This window comes from Camelus bactrianus, chromosome 5, assembly GCF_048773025.1.
Source record: "Camelus bactrianus isolate YW-2024 breed Bactrian camel chromosome 5, ASM4877302v1, whole genome shotgun sequence".
NCBI lineage: Eukaryota > Metazoa > Chordata > Mammalia > Artiodactyla > Camelidae > Camelus > Camelus bactrianus.
Window position 1 is genome coordinate 46401765 of NC_133543.1, and position 22977 is coordinate 46424741.

The 22977-nt window shown below is 32.6% G+C and overlaps 1 long non-coding RNA gene across 5 annotated transcripts in view; it reads right to left on the reverse strand.

The window, feature by feature from the left end:
- Positions 1-22977, reverse strand: part of LOC141577706 (uncharacterized) — a 185331-nt gene that overhangs the window by 12909 nt on the left and 149445 nt on the right. For 3 of the 5 annotated variants that reach the window (XR_012507004.1, XR_012507003.1, XR_012507005.1), the window contains one exon: positions 10281-10376. This is a non-coding gene — a long non-coding RNA (uncharacterized LOC141577706). Of the gene's footprint in view, positions 1-5228; positions 5266-10280; positions 10377-18968; positions 19089-19293; positions 19370-22977 lie in introns of those variants that run through there. The other 2 variants (XR_012507006.1, XR_012507007.1) reach the window with 2 other exon arrangements.

Genomic DNA, 22977 nt, shown 5'->3' on the forward strand with positions numbered 1-22977 from the left:
CTTTTGTTATGATTGCCTCTTGTGTGGGGTAGATGATCTAAACCTCTGGGTGAAGAAAAGAAAGGGAGAGCATCAACTAATTGATTTGATGAATACATTTTTATTAGTCCATTTTTCATGTTTCAAAAAGCGTAGTGTATTTTTGGCAGAAGGTGACAGGTGATTTAGAATCATCTGTTTATATTTTTAAAACATTTTCTTTTATTATTGAAGTATAATCACTTTACAATGTTGTGTCAATTTCTGGCATACAGCATGTTTCAGTCATACATACACACATATTCATTTTCATATTCTTTTCCGCTATAGATTACTACAGGATATGGAATATAGTTCTCTGTTATATAGTATAAACTTGTTGTTTATCTTTTTTGTATACAGTAGTTAGTCTCGAACTCCCAGTTTGTCCCTTCCCACCATTTTCCGCTCCCTGTAACCAGAAGTTTGTTTTCTATGTCTTTGAGTCTATTTCTATTTGGTAGATAAGTTCATTTGTGTGTGTGTTTTTTTTTTAAGATTCTACATGTAAGTGATATCATATAGTATTTTTCTTTCTCTTTCTGGCTTACTTCACTTAAATGACAATCTCCAGGTCCATCCAGGTTGCAGCAAATGACATTTTATTATTTTTGTATGGCTGAGTAGTATTCCATTGTGTGAGTGTGTGTGTGTAACACCCACACACATACACACACCACAACTTCTTTACCCATTCATTTGTTGATGGACACTTAGGTTGCTCCCATGTCTTTGCTATTGTAAATAATGCTGCTATGAACATTGGAGTACATGTATCTTTTCAAATTAGAGTTCCCTATGGATATATACCCAGGAGTGGGATTGCTGGATCATATGGTAAGTCTATTTTTAATTTTTTTAAGGAAACTCCTTACTGTTTTCCATAATTCTTGCACCAGACTACATTCCCACCAGCAGTGCAGGAAGGTTCCCTTTTCTCCACACCTTCTCCAGCATTTATCATTTTAGGACTTTTGAATGAGGGCCATTCTGACTGGTGGGAGGTGATACCTCATGGTAGTTTTGAATTGCATTTCTGATAATTAGTGATATTGAGCACTTTTTCATATGTCTATTGACCATTCATATGTCTTCATTGGAGAAATGCTTATTTAGGTCTTCTGCCCATTTTTGGATTGGGTTGTTTGTTTTTTTGTCATTAAGATGTATAAGCTGTTTATATATTCTGGAAATTAAGCCTTTGTCAGTAGCATCATTTGCAAATATTTTCTCCCATTCCATAGGTTGTCATTTTGTTTTGCTTACAGTTTCCTTTGCTGTGCAAAAGCTTGAGTTTAATTGGGTCTCATTTGTTTATTTTTGCTCTTATTTCCATTGCCTGGGTAGACTGCTCTAGGAGAATGTTGCTAAGATTTATGTCAGAGAATGTTTTGCCTATGTTTTCTTTTAGGAGATTTATTGTGTCTTGTCTTGTATTTAAGTCTTTAAGCCATTTTGAGTTTATCTTTGTATATGATATGAGAGAGTGTTCTAACTTCATTGATTTACATGCTGCTATCCAGTCTTCCTAACACCACTTGCCAAAGAGACTGTTTTCTCCGTTGTATATTCTTGCCTCCTATGTTGAAGATTAATTGACAGTAAGTCTGTGGGTTTATGTCTAGGCTCGCCATTCTGTTCAGTTGATCCATATGTCTGTTTTTATGCCAGTACCATTGCAGTTTTGATTATTGTAGCTCTGTAATATTGTCTGAAGTCTGGGAGGGTTATTCCTCGAGCTTCCTTCTTTTTCTTCAATAATGCTTTGTCAGTTCTGGGTCTTTTGTGATTCCATATAAATCTTAGGATCGTTTTTTCCAGTTCTGTAAAAAAATGTCCTGGGTAACATGATAAGGATCACATTAAATCTTTAGATTGCCCAAGACAATCAATAAGGCAACAGAGATCCTAAATGAGACAATAGAACAGTTAGACTTAATAGATACTTTCAGGACATTACATCCAAAAAATACACAGAATATACATTCTTTTCAAGTACACATGGAACATTCTCTAGGATAGACCACAGACTCAAACACAAAACAAGTATCAACAAATTTAAGAGGATAAGAATTATTTCATATACTTTTTCTGACCACAGTGGCGTGAAACTAGAAAGCAACCACAGAAACAGAAATGGGTCGGGGGGAATTATTCCATGGAGACTAAACAACATGCTATTAAAAAAAAAAAAAAAAGAGTCAATGATGAAATCAAAGAGGAAATTTAAAAATACCTTGAGACAAATGACAATGAAAACATAACCAGACAAAATCTATGCAATGGAGTAAAAGCAGTCCTAAGAGGGAAGTTCATAGCAGTATAGGCCTTCCTTAAAAAACAAAACAAAATCGCAAATAAACAACCTAACCTACCACCTAAAAGAATTAGAAAAAGAAGAACAAACAAAACCTAAAGTCAGCAGAAGGAAAGAAATAATAAAGATCAGGAAGCAAATAAATTAGACATTTAAAAAAATAAGAAAAAAAAATCTATAAAATCAAGGCTGGTTTTTTGAAAGAGTAAGTTTAAAAAGCTAAAGCTTTAAACGTTCTTAGAAACAATGAACAGTACACACATGTAAATTTTAAAAATATGTGCAGTATATTGTGTATATGTACGTACGTGCAATATATTATATATGTGCAAATCGTAACAATTCCACCTAATAAAACAGAAAAATGAAAAACAAACAAAAAATATTAAATGTAATGCAAACACAACTTTTTCTACCTGTGTTTACTAGTCAAATAAGCTCATGCTATCTGTTACAAGAAGAAAAATATGATGGAGTTTAGACATCAAATAGCTAAGTATAAATGTTAAAAACAAGTAATTTAAATGTTTAAGTAAGATAAAAGTTTATATTAAGTTAAGCTAAATAATGGATATACATAGCATATTTAGATTTTTTCCAAATAATGTATTGAGGCATTGACTGATAAACATAAGTTTAAATTTATCTACTTTTGGCTTTTTAATTTTTATAAAGAGACAAAAGATATTTGGATCTGTTAATAAATGTCTTTTACTACAACAAATAGTGCTATAAAAAACATGTCTCTAAAAGTTATAAATTTTATCACTATTTATAAACTTACTAACCTACTACAGATGCTAATGACAAAGTGCCTACTTCTTAATTTTCACTGGAAAATAAAGGTTAATAATAGTTAGAACTAACAGAAACAAGAGTGAAGGAAAACAATTTTGTATATACAAAGTAGGAGACAAAATGGGATGTATTTTTTATGAAGAGTATGCAAGGAATATAGGATGTGTTTTGTTAAGGAAAAAGAATAAGACAACATCTAAAGGGATATAGAAAGCTGCAAAAGGGAAAGAAATTTTATGTTGTGAGGTCAAAGCTGGCTAAATTGAATAGATTTATTTATAAGGATTTTTTAGATGATCTCAATAATGTACTGATGCAAAATTAGATTTTTAATTTTCTCTTTTTTAAAATCACAAAATTTCTCAGACTATTTGTCTGCTCTTAAAATATTATAAAAGGTCTTTCTTTACCTTTAATGTAATCTTCCTAGGAAACAAAGATTCTGTGCCTTGGAAAATATTTCCATGCTTCATGTCATCTTAATCAGATATTTAGTTATTTAGGAAAACTAAGTCTTTTCAATATTGAAAAAGCTAAGGTTTTGGGGTTTTTTTGTTGTTGTTGTTGTTTTTTACAACTATGTAAACTTCTGTATTTACCTCTGAAATCCTTTGTTACTATGACTGACTAGATAATTAAATATTCTTTTACAGTGACCTGTGATTCTATATGATCAAGTGTTTTAAACCTTTTGACATTTCTGACAAACTTCCCAAAATCAAATTCTGAATCAAGTCTTTCTGACCTCAAACTAACTTTGAGATTTTCCAGACAGCCCCCAGAAGATCTCAAGGGTTGCTCTTTCTCCAAGAGAAATGTTGATTTATTTAGGCTTATGTTAAGTTACAGGGGAAACACTGTCAGATTAAAAAGTAATAGTTAACCTTTAAAAAAATGCTTACAAATAAACCTGACTTAGGAGATAAAAGACTTACACACTGATAACTACAAAACATTGATGAAGGAATATAAAGAAGATTTAAAGAAATGGCAAGAGATCCCAGGCTCTTGGATTGGAAGAATTAAAATGGGCAAAGTACCCAAAGAAATCTACAGATTTAATACCAGTCCTATTAAATTATCCAGGACATTTTTCACAGAACTAGAACAAATAATCCTAAAATTTATACAGAATCAAAAAAAGACCCAGAATTGCCAAAGCAATACTGTAAAAAAAAAAAAAAAAAAGAATGAAGCTGGAGGCATAACCCTCCCAGACTTAAGACAATACTACAAAGCTAAACTAATCAAAACGTGTGGTACTGGCACAAGAACAGACACATAGATCAATGGAACAGAATAGAGAGCCCAGAAATAAACTTACACAATTAATCTTCGACACAGAAGTCAAGAACATACAATGGAGAAAAAGACAGTCTCTTAGGTAAGTAGTGTTGTGGAAGCTGGACAGCCACATATAAATCAATAAAGTTAGAACACTCCCTCACACCATACACAAAAAATAAGTTCAAAATGGCTTAAAGACTTAAATGTAAGACAAAATACAATATTAATCTCCTAGAAAAAAACACAGGCAAAACATTCTCTGACATAAATCTTAGCAATGTTCCCCTAGAGCAGTCTACCCAGGCAATGGAAATAAGAGCAAAAGTAAACAAATGGACCTAATTAAACTCATAAGCTTTTGCACAGCAGAGGAAACCATAAACTAAATGGAAATACAACATAGGGGATGGAATCTTTGCAAATGATGGGGCTGACAAGGGCTTAACTGCCAGAATATATAAACAGCTCATACAACTCAGTAACAAAAAAACAAAGAACCCAATCCAAAAAAAGGGGCAGACAACCTAAACAGAATTTCTCCAATGAAGACATACAGATAGCCGATAGATATGTGAAAAGATGCTCAATATCACTAATTATCAGAGGAATGCAAATCAAAACTACAATGAGGTATCACCTCACACCAGTCAGAATGGCCATCATTCAGAAGTCCACAAACAATAAATGCTGTAGAGGGTGTGGAGAAAAGGGAACTCTCCTATGCTGGTGGCAGGAACATCTGGTATAGCCACTCTAGAAAACTGTATGGAGATTCCTTAAAAAAATTTTTAAAATTAAAAACAGACTTACCATGTGATCCAGAAATCCCACTCTTGGGCATATATCTGAAAAAAAATTCAATGTACACAGCAGCACGATTTATAATAGCCACAAATGGAAGCAACCTAAATATCCATTGACAGATGACTGGAAAAAGAATAAGTGATACATGTATGCAACAGAATACTACTCAGCCATGAAAAAGAATGAAATAATGTAATTTGCAGCAACATGGATGGGCCTAGACATTATCATACTAAGTGAAGTAAGTCAGAGAAAGACAAATAACATATGATATCACTTACATGTGGAATCCAAAAAAAAAAAAAAAAAGGGACAAATGAAGTTATTTACAAAACAGACTTACAGACATAGAAAACAAACATATGGTTTCCAAAGGGGAAAGCGGGATGCTAAATTAGGAGTTTGGGATTAACAGATACAAACTACTATAGATAAAACAGATAAACAACAGGGTCCTGTGGTATAGTACAAGGAAGTATACTCAGTATTATTTAATAACCTATAATGTAAAAGAATATGAAGAAGAACATATATATATACACACACACACATATGACTGAATCACTATGCTGTTCACCATAAATTAACACAACTATATTTCAACAATAACAAAAAAGTTGTAAAAACTTCAAATCATGACAAATCATTTTTTATATAGTTTCACAAAATACTTTCACATAATAGTTAATGATTTAACATCATTCTTTGAAATAATTTTGTTTAAAGAATTTAAAAACATTTTAGTGGGTAAAGAACTGCTCAAATAGAAATTGTCAATGGAAGCAGAGCCTCACAAAGTGATAGAATCAACATAGATTTATTCTGATCTTTTCTCAACATTGCAGGTCAAGGAATCCTCTTTAACAGAAGAATTTGAAGCAATTAGCTTATGAGAGAGTGGTATAAAAAGAATATTAACTTATATATTTTCACTGACAATTTTAAATTCCCACTATCTAAAATGTTTTTATACCAATATAAGTTTACTGAAAAGGCAGCTATGATGGTTGAGTAGACTAGAAAAAAAGCAAAGATAAATATTTGATTTTTATGGAGACTAGACTGTGAAAAAACCTGATGAATTATCCCTATATTTTAAGATCCACCTCTCTGGTTAAATAAATACTTGTGTCTACCTGATGCAGATACCGCAGAACCACACTAACAATCTGTTTTGCTTGGCAACCATGTTCTAAAATCAGAGTATAAATTAGGGTAGGCTAGTTTATGAGTAATAACAAACTCTAAAATCTCAGTTGACTAAACCAGTAACATGTACTGACATCTGCTGCCCCAGGGTAACCAGCTCTATAACAACTAGTCTTTAATCTGTGACCCCAAAATAAGTTTGGTTATTAGGTTTTATTACTATTAACAACACATTGATGAAAATAATGTCTTGCTTTTGTAAAGCTTTCTATGGTTCAAATGGCAATATCCTACACACTGTTCTATTTTTCTCAGTACCTGGGTGAGATGTTAATGGACTTAGATCTAAGGGTCAAAGGTATTAAATGACTTTCTCTAGTTTATTCAGTCCATAACCAGCAAAGACAGAAGAAACTAGCTCTTCCAAAAGCATTAATCTAGTGCCTTTACCACTAAAATAACAATAAAGGTTAAATTGTACTGAGCACATATTATATGCTAAGAACTGTGCTAGGTTCTTTCTATGCATTACTGAGTTTAATTCCCAGAGTAACACTGTAGAGGGGGTGTTATTAATACCCTTACTACAGAGATGAGGCAACTCAGCCTTAGAACAGCTGAGTACCATGCCCAGTCTGAAGCTGTTTTGGGGACTCTGATTCCAAGGCCATACTGACTCAACACCCTACATTGATTATATTATTAGTTGACACTCCCTCCACTTCAGACTTCTTACCAGAGACATTTCTTGTCCTATTTCCAAGGAAAAGCAGAAGAGGAAAGAAGTAAAGTGAAACTTAAAGACTGGCCTGAAGAAGAGTGAAGAGAACAAACCTGGGGTAAAAACGGCATGCTTGTTACTAGCTAACAGAGGCAACTGCAGCTGGGAGCAATGCCACCATCACTTCTGTTTTGGGAAATAAATCCTTTGCTTGGCACTTGCCCACTCACCTTTGGTGGGTCTTCTCAGACTGTAAGTACTTCCTTACCCCATCCAAACACTCATAAGAATCACCTTCCTTCTAACTTACCATCCCAAACATGCTGATCATTGTCAGACCACTTTCTATATGTCCTTCACTTATCTATTGCAATCAATGTCTGAATAGACCGTAAGAGGCTAGAGGGCAGGTTCTGGGCTATTGTGAATAGAACCTAAAATGCTACCATAGTTCTCTCAGACAAACATTCCATGTACACATGCAAATACAGAAATATATCTTTTAAATTTGGGGTATTATTCTGATAATTGAGTATCTCCCCATTTTATGCAGAAAACAAATTCACATATACTGTCTCATTGATCAATGTAACACAGCATAACTCTCCACCACTGTTTTATTTCCTGAACTCTACACCTCTCATTCATAGAATAGTCGAAATCTTGACCTTGCAAACATTCATTAATTTAATGCTTTCAGGACCTTGTCCATAGTTTTCTCTGCTTTGAAAACTTCCCCAGCCTTCTTCAAATGTTTGATTTCCACTTATCCTCCAAATGCCAATCTCTAAACCTTTTTCTCATCCTCCTCAACCATAATCATTCAGTTCTCTTCTCCCAAATATCTATAGTACTTTGCTTATATATTGATTACAAAAATTAACACACTGCGTTCCACTTAAGGTAATGCAGTAAAAATCTTTGTAAGCAGTTTTTTAATTTATTCGACAGACACTATATGGTTTTTCTTGAGGGCAAAGACTTTAATCTTCCCTGATCATTTAATTGTTTCAGCTCCTAGGTCCATAAAACTGTGAACTCGTCATTTACTTTTGTAATACTACAACCTGACACACTGAATCAATTGGAATAACAATATCTGTTATCATGTACTGAACTACCATATACCAGGGATTTTAGCTATTCTATTTCAATATATCCTTAAGAAAAAAAAAATGTTTGGAGGGATGATTACTAAATTTCTTTTACATGTGAAGAAATTGAGTTTAGGAGCAATTAATTTGCCTTAATCCACACAAGAATTAACTGTCAAATCTGGGATTTCAATTCAGTTCTGTTTTAAGGCAAGGTTTTTAACCACTATGTGCATGGTTTCTCAAAAAGCAGGTAGCTCAGGAAGTGGTAACTGAATGTTGAGCTTTTGATAAATAATTTGCTATTAAAGAATTAAATGAATTATGAGGAATAAAGCACTATTTTTGGTGTTAATGAGGATAGAAATATCCAATTCCATCTAAATTTTTTTAGATTTACTACATAGTCAATTTTCAAAACCAAAGCACTTTTTATAAATTATGTACATTGAATCAGTACTACTTCTTGACTTAAAGATCTGTTTAAGACAATATTCTAAATATTCCATCAGAAATAGAATAAGACAAAAAGTTGATAATGAAGAAATTGGGGAGCTGTAAGTTAAACTGTTAGAAAACAGGTTATACAATCCATACAAAGACCTCATCAAGGCAGAGAAACCACTCAAGGATTACATTAAGTAATAGGGTTAAGAAGAATGTGGTCTGAAAAAATTGAGTATCCTCTAATAACTATAAGTACATGAGTTTCTAAAATGCCATACATAATATCCATGAAATTATGTTGCATAATGTAGTAACACGTTATGCTACCATTAACGCATTATAACTATGTCATTTGGAAGGCTAATTTTTCGTGTAAAACCACTTAACTACATAAAATTGAAAATAATGATTATTGTAACTACTTTCACTTTTCATCGTTAGAAGTTCAGGATTAAATACTCCATATGCAGTTATTTTATGATGATGTATATTTTTATGGAGTGGTCATATAGTGTTCTAAGTAATAATTGTCTTAAAATTCCCAAATACATAAATCATAAGATCTTTTCACATATTATCATTATGAGAAGTCAAGGTAAGTCACTTAACACCTACTTAACAATGCATATAGAGTTGAACATAAAATTTGGATAAAATCTAAAAAGAAAACTACAAGTTTTGAGAAAAAACTAAGTATTAAAAAATATAAGGCCATTATAGCTGTTTAATAATAAAGCCTAATTCTCTTAGAAGCATCTATTCCCTTAAAATACTAATGTTCATAAATATTCTAAATTGTTTTTTAATGAAATAATTTGTTTTAGAGGAATAATCTCTACCCAGATTGGTTTTGTTAAGATTCCTGGGGAATAAAAAGAAGGAAAAGGGAGGGGAGCTGAGGTTTTTATAGGTTTTTATGTGCAAGATTTATCTAAATCCATGTAAAATAGTGTATTATTTTCTTCATTTTTAGGAATAAGAATGAGACTCTGAGGTAAAAATTTGCTCAATGTCACAGAGCTAATATAGCCAAGAGAGATTTCCAAAATATCATGTGCCATGTATTCAGTCAGTGAACATTTATTAGGTATCAGACATGGCTCTAGATGCTGAAAGTTACAAAGACGTTGAAGACGAGGTTTCTATCCCTAAGAATCTCACCATACAGTGAAGGGAGACAGAAATAAACATATACTTGTAATGTGATGAGTGGTGTAAAGGACCCATCTTAAGACACTGTGGGAGTTTAATCCATGAAGTCTTCCTGTAACGTGGGTGTCACGACGAGGAGATTAGATTATGGAGAGTGAGGAAAGAAAAAACTGCATCTTTATTTAAACTTGTCCTTAAGTGTTTTTATTTACCTGCTATTTCCCCTTGTCTCCCTTCTATTTTATGGCTATCTAGGCTTAACTATATGACAGAAACTATTCTTTGTGAGCAAAAAACCCTGATAGTTTGCATGATACATGGCACATAATACAGTTGTCATTCAAAAAGCAAACAGTTCAGGATTTTTTAAAAATCCCAATTGTTAGCCTTCAAGAATACGTAAAGACTGTGTAAAGGCTCACAATAGTGTTCAAATGAAGATTAGACAGAAGAAAGCCTAAACGTAACTCAGTTTGATAAACAATACTCTTACCTTGGTCATCACATTGGTCTCTCCAAATCGCAACCACCAGGATTTCATGAATCTTTTGTGTTATGGCTTCCTTCTTGAATTGATCATTGATGATCCCTTTATTTAAGATATGAAAGCATTACAGATGGTCATGTACATTTTCTATCACATTTATTATAATTATTAGTTATATTACTAGCTATATAAATCTTTAAGATTGTTTATTAATGTATTCTTTTCAAGGATTTATGATTGGGATTCTTCACTCTTTTCTTTTCCTCTATCATATTTGTCATTTCTTTCTTGTTTTCTTATGGTTCAGATTATATATCAACCCAATTTTTTTTTTTTTTGCATTGGAGTTGGCAACATTACCCAATTATCAGCTGCAAATTTAATTAACATGCTGTTTATTTCTTCTTCCAGATAATTAATAAAGTTGTTAGAGAAAACTTGGATGAACACCAAACACCCCACCAGACAGCTACCCTAAGTCGGATGCTCTGCCATTTATAATTACCTTTTTCTTATGGTCCTTAAGCAAATTTTCAGTGTTCAATCCAGAGCCAATTTAAATTAATTTGGAGGGAACTACTTTAAGAAACACACCAACTGTTCCATAGTCCCTTCTTAGATCTTTGATTCTGTAAAATATTTATACTTTATAACTCATGCCAAGTCTATATTAATGAAATTGAACATTTAAGCACAAGGAGAGAAAAGTCTGAAAGTTCCCTAAAAGAGCATGGTCTCAATAAACATTTAAGACAAAGTTCTAATTGCATTATTTATGAGTTAAATGAGAACATGAAAGAGGCATTTACTTTTCACCTTTTGCGCCACTGATTTCCCATTTCACTTAATGAAATTACTAGCTGATTTCAACTTTTATTAATCATTTTTCTGGCATACAATATGTTCTTTAGTAATACATTGAAAAATAATTAAATTTTTTGCCAAAATTGAAGAAGAATTTCAGGAAATCTTTACATTAATATAAGTTCAAGAGTTGTCCAAGTATAAAACTTTAACACTAAGCCAGGGTTGTTCTCATAATTTTAAACATACATGAGGCAATACATTCAAAGTTAAATATTCTTCTTAAGTTTCTACATTATGTGTTAATATATAAGTATATAATAATAATAATAATAATAATAATAATAATAATAATAATAATAATAATAATAATAATAATATGTGTTGCCAGCTTTGAATCTTATAATCATAGAAATTTAAAGCTGGAATATATATGAACTACTAATTAGTACAATTCCCTTGTTTTATAGTTGAAAAAATACACTTAAGTTAGAAATGCTAAGCAGCCCAAGTTGATCAATTTGAGCAGTGTGATCTGTAGAATCACTTTCCTTGAACCAAAAACTTAAGAGATTCAGATCTCTTAAAGATAGATATTTAAAAGTCCTAATTTTCTGAATGTGTTGATTGTGGCAGCAATCCAGAAGACCACTGTGTATGTGCTGGGTAGATAAGTAATTGACTTAACATCTTTTCCAAAAGCCAAGGAGACATCACAGTGAGAAGATAGCATTGTAAATTAATGGCATTAATATAGATTGTTATAACACAACAAATCTATGGTATGTGGAGTTATAGACTGCCTGCTTAATTACTGGAAACAAACAGATATGCCAATGATCATTTGTCACAGTTAAATTCAAGCTAAGGGTATTTATTAATAGAGGAAAAGTTCCAGGAACTCTAGAAGCAGGGCCAATAAGGAATCTTACAGCCAATAACCCCTTGTGTCCAAGCACAGTAGGTAACCAAATATAGAGGTTTTAGTTTTCTCTTGTTATAACTCACTAAGCAATGATTACTTAAACATACATAAGATATTAAAACATTTCCTATGGAAATAGCTTTGGTTTTCTATTAACTTAATACACATTTTTCCATGAGAAAGCCCAATGTCCTATGTCTAAATGAGCTATATGGGACTTTGATATTAAGTAGGTGGCTTTTCTTCAAGTATGAAATCCACACTTGCCAAACTCTTCTACATCGCCATTTTCCCAAGAAGATATTTTGAAATCATAAGATGTGCTACAGATAATTTTCACTTACAGTTGTATCCCAGAATATACATATAATACTAGTAGTTGCGAACCGGATAATGCAAAGTCTGTTCTTCACAAATATCTCATATCTTACTGGAGATCTATTTCCTTGAAGTGAAAAAGCCTTCTAAATAGAATTCCAATTATTGTTGAATAAGTTACTAAGATGTACATCAATTATATGATTCAAGACAGAGAACTGAGCACACATTTTAAAACCTTCTGTCATTAAGACATCCAGAAAAAATACTTCAAAATTCTGAAGGAGAAATTATAGGGAAGAGGAGGGCAAGAATATCAGAGGACTAATCATTTTATAAATTTCTTAAAAGCGAAAACATGTGGAATCAAACCTATGGATTAAAGAAGTGCCAGCTGATTTTAAAATTTTATGTAAGTAATGAGTTTATTACATATACACACACATGCGTATATCCCCAGCATATTGATTCTTCAGAGTAGGAACTTTCAGTATTGACATATACCATGGAGTGAAGTGTGACAAGGCTCTTGTCTGCTAGACCAAAATGAACCTTTCAATTGGTAACAAACTGTATCCACTCACATTGGGTTTTTTTTTTTTGTTTGTCCTCTTAAATCAGGTTAGGGGCCAGTAATAATAATAAGAGAAAACCACATGAACTAACTATTTTAATCAAACTAGTTCTTCATCCATAAATAAAAAACAATCACTAAAGAATCATAAGACCTAGAGAATACCAGTAGTTTAAAAGAAAAAGACTGAGATAAAGAGACAGAAAGGCTAACATCAGCAGAAGCAGAGAAAATTAAAAGAAAAAGGGCTGTTAAAAGAATTCCAAAAATACTCTCTCAAATAGCATTGAGATGACATTGCACTAAAACACAAGAACATGCTGCTACTTAAAAGGAGTAGAGAACAAGAAATAGCTCCTGAACTTGAACTGATTGATTAAGTAATAAAAAATAATTATAATAATCACAATTTACTGAATTTACTGAAAAACTCCCTGAACAAGAGTAAAACATCAAAGAGACTGAACACTTGAGTAAAAAGTAAAAAAGACATGGGAAGTAAATTTGGGAAGAACAAATTTTTCTAACAGAATTCGATGCATTCATTAGTCAAAAATATGTTGAATGCTTACTAAGTGCTACATATTATCCTCATGGATTTTGTCATGGTAGTGGATAAGAGTCTTTGCCCTAGTGGAGTTTATATTCTATTTAAGTGGATAAACAAATACTCAAAGCATTTCAAAGAGGAAGAAAGAGACAAGAAAATATAAGAGAAACAAAGAACAAATAAGAACCAAAAAGATAAAATGAGTAACTGATAGAAGATTATTTTCCAGACCTTCTAAATATATAGTGAAAGTAATTTTGAATCTAAAATTCTATATTCAACCTGGTGGGTGAAGTGGTATGCTGAGAAGAATTTAACAACCAGCTCTCAAAAAAAAAAAAAATAGCCAGTCTGATTTGTATTATTTGATTATTTCTATGGAATAAATTCCATCACGACCAATTTCAAGACACCAAAAGTGAGGTCACAGAATTGAGAAGAGATACTTAGAAGTCAGTATTTGTGAGCTGGTATGAGCCAGCTCCAGCATACCAGTGGGAGTAGTGAAATAAAGAACATTTTTTTTTTTGAAACTCCAAGGCATCAGAAGTTCACCATTCATCTACTCTTTAAAAAAAAATTAGAATATTTTAGAAAATGAAAATGAAATGTAAGAAACAGGAGGATATGAGATCCAAAATATAATTGGTCTGATCCAGGAGTGCTTTAAGTCTTAGAAAGTAGTCTGTTTGAATTTCATCATGTATCCAGTAATATAAAGAGAATATAGTTCTATTTTTAATGAGAAAACTATATAATTAGAAACTCCACCTGTTCAAGAAAGCCATAATCCAAATTTGGGGCACTGATTTTAAGAAAATAAAAGAAGTTTGAATTTGACATTTAGGTTATCCTTCTTTAACAGAAATGGAATAAGTTAAAAAAAAACTACTTGCTTTTCTACAGAACCAGTGATTACATACTGCATTCTGTACTCTACAGAACTCATTATTTTTACTATAATATTTCAAATACTAATCTTTAGCAATTTTCAGAATTAATCTAGATATAAAGTATAGAAAATTAAATTATTCTATATAAATATACATAAATTTTATTATGCTATATTATATATACTATGTGTTATATAGTATAAAATTATATAAAAGCAAAGGAAGGAAGGAGAGAGAAAAGGAGAGGAAGAAACGAAGGAAGAAAGAATTGACAATACAAACTAATGACACAGCTAACAAAAATTGGGAGGGGTAAGAGAAAGGGATGAAGAAAGAGACAGAATCAATGTCATCTTATGTATAGATGAGTTATATATAACACCAAAAAGTTATGGATCAAGAAATAAAAGGCTAAGAATAGTATTTGATCTTTAGAGGTAACCCATATAACTAAAGATAAAAATATAATTCACAAACTTTAAAGGTGTTTAAGAAGAAGAAAATATTAATGACCTTAATTCTTGATCTTAATGAGAAACCAACAGAAGCCATCTATGGTTGACAGATTAACAGATTTGAGAGCTTATTATTTAGTGTTACGGAGGAAGCAGCAGAAAGAGTTGACAGGAAAACTCTTTTAATTTTGTCTTTCTGTACTTTCAATATTTCTTTTTAAAGTGCAGTTATATATAGAGGAGACATATTTTCAAGCTAAGGAAGGAAGCTACATGGAGAAGATAAGATGGCAGCCAGTCTTTCAGAATCCTCTGCTCATTAGCACACCCACATGTATCTTCATTCCTACGAACCAAATAGTTCTCTCCCCTTTTTAAGTCTTCTTTTTTATGTCTCTCAGAACGTGTTACACTTTTACACAGATCTTGAACATGTCTCTTTAGGTTTATTTTTTGGTGTGATGTATTTGTGTTAATATTAAAAATGACAATTTAGTCACTATTTTCTAACACAATATGTCCTCAGCATGTGAGAAATCTATTGATTTCTGTATACTAATTTTATGACTAGCCAATACACAGAATTTTCCTAATGTTTGTGACATGTTCAATTGTCCAATATTACTTTTATGTTTGGCTAGCGCTTTAGCCACAACAACATTCTATTCTGGTCCCTAGCCTTCCTAATCGTCCTCACCACACCTTGTAGCTATTTGTAATGATGGTCTCCAAAGTGGACAAATCATGCTGTTAGGATATGGGAAAATACCAGACCTTCTAGTGAAATTTATCTTAATCTATGAAACAGAAAGAAATTTTGCTTTTCTAGATATCAACACTGGTCCAAAGGAGAGAGGCTCATTGCTATGTATTCCGACTTGAGGAAAGAATTGGGTTCCACAATGTGGTTGAAAGAGATGGCCTTACATAGTTTTTCCCTTAGCATATCATAAAAAATTGCAGTTTTCGTACTGCAAGACAAAAAGAATGGGCTTTATTTTCATAAAAGCAATCCATTTAAAAAGTAGAACCTTTAAAGCAGTGTTGAATAACATGAAGAATGCCATGAAAATCTTCACTGATTATCTTATAAAAAGAAAGGTCTCAGAAGAGATACGGGTTTTTATTTTATAAAAGTTGTTAAAGATGACAAATGACTCCAGTGGTATGGTAACCAGCTTTTTTTTCCCCCAAAAAATAAACATACTTACTATATCTCTTTAAGTAAAGAGATTTATATCAAGGGCTGAGAAACTATTTTGAAAGAAATATATATAATGAAAATGAATTATGAAAATAGATATTTAGAGATGATTCTGGATTTTTGAAATCAAAGTGATGCATCTTTGTCCACTTAAAAAGGAAAAAAAAACTTGGAAAGAATTTTCTAACAGGTTTTGAAATCTCCCAATTGAAGAATTTCAGCAATGTTGAAGTTATTCATTAAAATATTAAAATTCCACTCAGTCCAACCAAATAAAAAAAAAATTGTCATCAGACAGATGGAAATTGACTGTCAACATCCAAATGAAAATATTTGCATATTTTGGGGGATGGAATTTTAAAATCAGTATAATGATTTCATAAATGCATTTCCTTTATAATAACTTTGTGAGGTATTACTTCTAGCTCTGTTAACAAAACCAAGTATCAAAATAAACTGAATCCAGAGCCAGTCTGTGGAAGCTGCTATACTACCAAGAGTTTAACCAAGATTTCCAAAACAATCATATCCAATTATTTATCATTTCCTAAAATATTATCATTAATAACATTACTAGAAGCAAAATCTGTTTTACCCTATTAATAAATAAAATATTAAAATATTTCCTTTATCTTCTCTCATCCTTAATAGTCTCTTCAGGTATAAAATAGGATATATATATAAATGAATATATGTTAAGGATGCTTGCTCAAATATTTTACTGATAGAAGTGGGAAATATAAAAATTTAAACTGAGCGTAAGGCACCACTCAGTGTGATAGTTCTATAATGGGACCTTAGTGGCTCAAAGAGCAAACATCTCTTTCCAAGGTCCTAACTTACTATTAGGAAACTCACTTGTTTAGAGAAGAATACAGCTTATCTGTTGGTAGGCTAAGATAACATTGTGCTTTTTTACCTGCCTTTCTCCACAAGCTCAGATTCTAAGGAAAATAAAGAGAAAAGAAGGCAGATTTTCTTATAGCTTTGGTTTGATAATTTATATACTAGATATTTATTTAGGTTCTGAAATTTTTGGCCACTGAGTGGCAAAAAATATTTTAGATCAGGAAACAAAGAAAATTATACATTTAAAATGTATACATATTTTGACCATTAAAATTAAAAGATAAAATTTTATGCTAAAATTTTACATATGTAAAGTTTCAAAGGACAATGACAATAATTTATCTACTTCAGCCCCTGAGGTATCTCAGCACGCCTTAACAGAACATTCCATTGTATTTCAAGATCACTTCTTAATAAGTAAATTCTATATTAATTAAGAATTTACTTTTCCATTAGATGTGGCAATACAATGAAAGAATTCCACAAACAGCATCAGTAAAAGGCACATTTTTTTCTCAATATTTTATAGCTACAGATAGTGAAATTCTCAAAATGTAACTTTTTAGAAGTAGCAGGTTATATTCATGATATGCATATCATGTTTGTAAGTTTAACTATTTATTGTCTTTCCTCTGAGATTATGTCTTCTGAGAGGAAGAAGTTGATTTTTACATGTTGAGGGGCTCTCTACAGAATTGAGTTTTGCTCAAAAATCGTTGCTGGTTAACCTCTATTCCTACTTTTTTGGCAAGTTGTTTATCAAATAAAGAATTAAAACAGGTACTTTGGTGTACTAAGTTTGAGAAAGTGAGGAATTCTTGGTGACAAAGTTCCAGATCAGATCTCTCATAATACAGTTGTTACCTCAAACATTTATGATACTATTTTTATTTCTGTTAGTATTTACTTTTTTAAAAAGTGTACTTATGTGCAGCTCAATTTCTTTGTGGCCTTGCAAATTTCCTGGCAGGAAAGATGTATCCAACCCTCTCCCTACATTGTCAGAATGGGTTCAGAATTCAAGCTCTCTTTGCACTCCATCCAACAGCAAGGAGGGTTCAGGGCTGAGATGCAGGTAGATGCTCCCTGATTTCAGCTCTGCTAGCTGTGAAGTCTGGCTAATATCTATCTCATGGGGGTATCCAGAGGATTAAAAAAAATAGATTTTTATAAAGCTCTTTGGAGATCCTTGGATAAAAGGGGCTGCCGAGGCACACAGCATTCTTATCTCCCCAGTTGCCACAGAGCCTGCGATTTCTCATGGCATGTTGCATCAACCCGAGAAAAAGCAAGGGTGAGCTGTGGAAAACAGGAACACTGACAACTGGAAGGGGCAGATAGCCCTAGCCCATGTGAACTGCGCGGCTGCCTCCTGGGATGCCAGAAGAGAGTCAGGATTGTAATTAATGGATGGGGATGTTGATTCTCTTTCTGGGATAACGGTGGCATTGCAAATTGGTGAAATTACACAGTTTGTATTCTGTAATTTTGTTTGACTAAAAAAAAAATTAATAAAATAGCCTCTAGGAAAACTTAAAGGAAGCATAGCATCAAAATGTGTAATGTGAACAGCTTAGCATCAAACTTGAAAGGTATCCTGCAGTTAACTATTTCATTTCTAGGCCAGGAATTTCTACCAACCAAGTTGGGTAAGCATTCTTTATAAAGATCTTGCTGGGTTTTGCCTATGGATAAAGATGGTGAACAAGACGTTACTAGAGTGAGAAAAGTCTTCAGCTTACGCTGTACATTGTTTTAAAATACATGCCATATTCTGAATTCCTTTAATTTGAATAAGCCACATTTTGGCTTTTATAACGCTATTAATTTCAATTGACTCATTTTATAAATACCACCTGTGAAAAGCATGTATTTTCTCTTCCCTACAGAAAAACTAATTAGGTATTCCATACTGCTTTTTATATGACATAATGACATTAATTTCTTGTATATGTGTGGGGGGGGAGGAGTAAGGCAATAGAAAGAATATTCCTTATTCCTTTTTCTCTGATGGTGCTAGAAATCACTGAAAGAAAGTAAAATGCAGGGACTAAATAAAAATATGGGGTAGAGAGAGAAAATCAATAAATATCTAAATTATTTAAAGAAAAGCTACTACCGAGTGTCTTACTGTCATGCATCATACCCCGGATCTGAAAGCAGACAGGTGAATTGTCTCCAGCCTGCATTGGTTTGGACACTCGCTCCAGCACGCTCATTAGCAGCTCCGAGTCTAGGCTCCCTGTTAGTAGAAAGGCAGGGATCACAGCAGGGAAGTTATATCTCAGGCTTCTCACATTCCTGCTCTATCTTAGCAAAGCTTTACAAAGCCTTTTCTGGCAGCTCATTAGTAGGTGCACTGATGCATAAGAGACAGTCATTAGAAGTGTTTTTCAACATTGGCTTTTGATCAGGTGACTAGTAGCATTGTGGAGACATTTACTTACATTGTTTTCCATAAGAGATTCTGTTGCTATATTGAGAATGACATACATAAAAATGTTGAAAACCAGCTTGACCTTTCTATGACAAAAAGGGAGAAGAAAAAGAAAGTCCATTAGTTCCCTGAATCTTGCCTTTATACTGTCAACTATGACGTAAGAGATGCGTGGACCGCTCCCTCAGCAACTGCTCTCTTGTTGCTTTAATAATCTAAGCCAAGTTCAAATCTATCGTTTGTTTTAGGGTTATAACAAGAGGAACACTAGTGTGAGCAAATACACATGAAGTATCATAAGCTTTATAGAATCTCTTCTAATGCTAGGGCTTTTGTTTTTTTTTGTTTTTTTGCTGTAAAGACTGACTTTCCAAATAAGGGCAAAATCTATCATACACAGTCTAATAAAGCATTGTAAAAAGTTAGCAGACCAAATTCAGATGGCTGATTCATCTCTAAAGAGAGCTTCCACTGTAAAAATTTGTTAAGGCTACAGGGCCAATTTTTTTAATAAGTAAAAGCATAAGACATATGAAAGCTTGTGGAGAAAACATGTGATCAGGTGAAGCCTCATAAAATAAGATGGAATTTGTCATTCCTTTAAAAGTTTGCTGATTACGTAATAAGGCAGGTTATTATGGTAATTGTACTTCTGCTAATAAATTTCTTTCATGATTATCTTTCACTACCAATAATCTCCTTTTTCCCCCAAATATTGACTATCAAATGTTAGTTTGGTGAGAATTTTTATTTTATCAATTCGCACAGTACACATTAAGCTTTTGCTTCCTTATGAACAGAAGAAAATCATGTTAAGCACATACCCTGACATGTAACTCAAAAGGATGAGAAGCTTTCTTTGTCAAACTTTACTGAAACAAAGTGCATCAGCTTAATCAGGTCTGTTCTTGGCAATGCAGAAACATGACATGCCAATTACATAAACTTTCAACTAAGTGAAGACTCCTGCTGACTAATTCAGTGTTGATTGTTTTCCGCTACTTGGCTTTGACTGCTTGTTAAGACTTAAGGGAAAAAAAAAAAGAGGGGATGAGAGTGGGGGTAAAAATCGTAGGAATTCTCTCCTTCCGTCAAACATTCTTATGATTGCCAGCAATTAGTTAAGCTTCTTGGCGGTAAAATGACAAGATGGAACTTGACCAAATACAATGTGTGGAACTCACAGGCATCTGCCCCAGCTGAAAGACATTACAATGTTTGTTAACCTTACAGGTCATTCCTGATTCACTTCTGCAGACAGAAAACAAGATTTATATAACACAGATCAATACTGCCCTAAGACTTTCGCCATTGAGGATGCTAGATTGAGGCACTTCTCTTTATCAGTTTACCATGACACTAATGTATTTTGCCTGTTTTGCCTGGGCAGTGATGAATCTGTTGGCAAGAGAAAACAAATAAGTTTTGTTGTTGAGAGACATGTTGTCCATGATTTGTCTCAGCAGACATGCCAACTTGCTGGCCAATTCATTTCCTATTTTATTTAAGTGGCATATCTGTCTTCCCCTTTCAGGTATGTCTTTTGTCTACTGCACAACCACCCTGGCAGTGCTCTGAGAGAGCCTGCAGTAGATCTCTGCAAGGAGATTGACACAGCAGAGCCAGGAACCCAATCTATAATTTTCAGAAGAATCTTTCTGAAATACAGAGCCACTGTCTAACCCAGTGTCTGGCATGACACTATTTACCTATTGTCTGGCATGAAAGAATATTTTTTTAGTAGCATTTTACAAATAGTTCATAAATCTGATATTACTTCCAAATTATAAATCTACAGTAAGTGTCCTTTTTAAAATCAGAGCTTATTTCCTATATGGAGAAATATTTTGTTGACTTTGTGAAGTCAAGCAAGTATTATTTACTTATGAAATACATGTGGCATTAATATGAAAATATTTTATTTTGCTGTGTTACATGTGGGTAAAAGGTTCCTAATTTCTTCATTATCTCAATTAGTTTTACTCAACACTCTCACCTTTAAGACACTGGATAATATTTAAATAGAAGAGAAACAAAACAAGGTGATTCACTTTAAAAGCAATGCTTATATAGTTTTAAATTAAGCCGCTTTTAAAAGGAAGATAACACACCCTATCACCCGACACACATGACACCTAACTAAATATTAATAGAAAAGCCAAGGAAGAAATGACTTTACATTTCAATTCATGACAAAGCTGATGTTCTGGGAAAATGTGTCGAGCAGTGAAACCATAGCATAGGAACACACCTCAAACTCTGACAGTCCTTAAGCAATGGAACAGTTAACGTAGCACAGCACAGTCCACAAATGTGCCTGCTAAATCTGTGTGTCAGAACACATTAATTATAGCAGTCAGTATACCTTTCTCCTTCATAACATTTTTGATTAAAATTTCACACATTACAATGATATGTGTCTTTTCTACAAGCTGTGAAATTTACTCAGCCATCAATGGGTTTGGATTTTGTTCGTAAGAAGCTTATAGTACATAAAAAGTTGACTTATGATCTCTGAATAGTGAAATCAAGGACAGTTTCTTTTGGATAGACTCAGAATTTTACATCAGCAGTGGTGTCGCAGAGCAAAACATTCATTAGTAATATTGTACCCCCCAAAGCAATAACTTCTCTCTTAATATGTTGGCTCAAAATTTATAACTGCAAGGCTTAATTAAGCTGTAGATTATGTTTTGAAAGGTATAGTCAATGTAATGAATCCCTGAAGATGAAAAATAAACAATAAAAGATAATCAAAACATTTATCTATTTAATGGATTTATATAGTTGTGTTGTAAATGTTATTTAACAGACGTGGAAAGATTAATAAAATAATGCAATGATAATTGTGAACACATTCAAATCATCACTATTTAAATTGACATGCAGTACTTCTATGTTAACTCTTCTTACAACCTCAGAACACACAATTTATAAACCTATCAGTTTGAAATCCAATTATTTTTAAGATTGAAGCACATTGTAGTTTTAGATTTTATACTTTTTCAATTGGTTATATAACACTGACTGTTCTCCATTTAAAATCAAAGATTTAATAAAGTAGCACTGAACCAAGATTTCTCCAGTGTTCCATCATTTATCAAGTCTAAAGATTTCATCTACATCAGTCATGTCCTGGAATAACTCTTGAGAGATTGTTTTTAGACATTATTTAGAAATCTGAAAAATGAGTGTGCATGTGATGTTCATGTATACACATACATAAGCATATATCTAGTCACCCTTCCACCTACACAGACACACATATGTAAGGTTTCAGCTCCCCTGGAACTGCTAAAATTCAAACATTAATTTTTTTTCACTTAAAAATACAATGAATGCCAAACCTTTTTCTCACTGAAACAAATATGTTATTGATTTACTAAATTCCTTGACTCCTTTATTACATGAAAAATAAATTGAAATATAAGTACCAAATATCAAATTTTCTATTGAGTTTAAAAATTATATGGATTTGAATGCCAGTAGGCTTCTGTAGATCCTCCTCTCAAACATGCATATTTCCAATCTTTCCATCATGAAAAGAACACTCTTTTTGATTAATGAGCTAATTAGAGCCTAATCATTTTCTTTTTAGATTTCAACAATAGTTTTATAATACTCAGTAGTTTATCTTTCAATGGAAATTTTTCCAGGAGAGAATATTCCACGTTTGGAAATGGTAGAAATTATA